Source organism: Gavialis gangeticus, unplaced genomic scaffold (assembly GCF_001723915.1).
Source record: "Gavialis gangeticus isolate Ggan-Ray unplaced genomic scaffold, GavGan_comp1, whole genome shotgun sequence".
Taxonomy (NCBI): domain Eukaryota; kingdom Metazoa; phylum Chordata; order Crocodylia; family Gavialidae; genus Gavialis; species Gavialis gangeticus.
Window position 1 is genome coordinate 6566076 of NW_017729011.1, and position 2315 is coordinate 6568390.

The following is a 2315-nucleotide window of genomic DNA, read 5'->3' on the forward strand; positions in this document are numbered from 1 at the left end:
CACAGGCAGCAGCGGTGACGTTGGCAGTGAGGGGAGGAAGGGGTGGCAAGCGACAACTGCCCACAGAAGCCAGCAGCAGCAGTGGCCAATCTCAGAGGGAGGCACATGCCCCCCTCCCCCTCTGTGTCCCACCCGTGAGATGCCTATGGCACAAACAAATGTTTCAAATTATTTTGTGGAACACAAAATTACAGCCAGGCAGACAATGTTTTATGAAAAATGTATGCTCTGGAAGAAGGGTGGGTTTTGACCAACATTCACTTCAGAAAACTTCCATCGCCTTGTTCCAGCTCATGTCCCTACCATTTTGTAGCATGTCGTCTTCTGCCCTCACCGGAAGCATTGGCTCCTCCATAGCTCCCACCAATGTCACACAGGTTTTATCTTTGCTGAAAGTCAAACTTTCTCCTGGGCTGCTCTGTCTGCCTCTGTCCATAAAGCAAGTATTAACTGAATCATTTCCATTTGATATTCTAAATACCAGACAGTTCAATATCAAAACTTGCCTGGCTTTCGGTGCCTTGGATCCACTGAACAGTCTACTTCCATGCCAGAATTTAACATAATTTTGCTGGCTACAGTGGCAAGTACAAGAGAAGACAGCTACCTGTGCCAGCTGCATTGCAGTCCAAGATTTGGGAGCAGAAATGTGTGACTACAGTGATGACATAAGTAGCAGGAGGGCTGAAATGATTTCTGGCTTCACCTGCTCTAGACATTTTCACTGTCCCAAAAATGTCTCCTAGTGTTGTAGGAAGGATAGCAAGCCTTGCTCTTCTCTTACTCTCAGTGGTTGTACTTCAGTGGGTCTCTATGACCTCCAGTAGAGTCACTCAGAAGCATAAGAGGGCAGCTGAGGGCCCAGGGCAATGGTGACTTCTGGATGCTGCTGGTGCGATTGTGATTGTGTTTCTGCAGTGGCGGCTGTGATTTTTCTGCCTTCCTGCCTTCTCCAATCCCCCAAGCTGGTGCCTGGGGCTGTTGTCCTGGGGGCCCCACCTTAGTGACATTTCTGGAGGTACTCCTGGCTTAAGTGAATGGCGAATCAGGGCCATTATGCTTTATGAAGATATAAAGGCCCTATACACTCCCATGGCAGACCGAGGCAAAACTCTTGCTAAAGTAAGCAAGAATAGGGTTTAAGCAGAGCTCTGTCTGGTTGGTAAGAGGAAGTAACTGGGCATTTAGTGTTTCCTAGCTTGACCTGGGTGTTGTAGAATGAAGCTGAGATGTATTTCTTCCCCAGGAGCAGCTTTCTTGTAGGCTAAGGTCCTTCAATTGCTGTGGTTTTTTTTACAAGTCTTTTGTGGAAAATGCTTCATGCAGACTCATTGTCCTGTTCTGACTGTCCAGTGCTCAGTGACAGTCATGCTTTAAGGATGTTTCACTCCATCTCTTACTCTAATATTTGAACGTGTTATGGCATGGTTGAGTCATGGCTGGGGCATTTGCTTCATAATCAGTTCAACTGGAACAGCTGGATCACAGGCAACAGGAGGAGAGGACTAAGTTGGCAGCTGTAAAGATTTCTTATCACTGCTTAGAAATGGCCTGTCAAAGGAGAAGAAAGGGATTGAGATCTTAAGGAGATTTTGCAGAGGGTGGTACCAGCCATGTGAGGGCAGGACAGCAAGCCCTTATCACACTATGCTGTCTCACAGATGATGTCTGTGCACTTGTGGGCACTTGCACAAGTCAGCAGAAGACAAAGGTGCTAGCAAAAGCACTTCACACCTGGCAGAAATGGAATTAATGAATTCACTGACTGTGTGTTAGCTGCTTATGGTAGAAACTAGGCTTTCTTATACATCAAAAACTAATGTCTACTATTATTAGTAGATGAATAATGAATTTATAAAAATAATGAAATGGAAACCACATACATTGTGAAAAAATATATGTAAGAACTGCACGCCACAGACTGTGTTCCTGCTTTCTAACCTCACCACAAGGCCACCTCAATCTTTCTCTCTGCAACCACCCATTACACTAATACACTTAGCCTCAGCAAGAGGAGGCTGAATGGGGACCTGGTGGCTGCCTACAAACTCATTAGGGGAGATCAACAGCAAATAGGTAGAGCCCTTTTCTCCCCAGCACCACCTGGGGTGGTGAGGAACAATGGTAATAAGCTGATGGAGAATAGATTTAGGTTAGAGATCAGAAGGCAATATTTTACAGTTAGGGTAGCCAAAATCTGGAACCAACTTCCCAGGGAAGTGGTCCTCGCCCCTACCTTGGGCAAATTCAAGAGGAGGTTGGATGATCACCTGTCTGGGGTCTTGTGAACCCAGCATTCATTCCTGCCTGTGGCA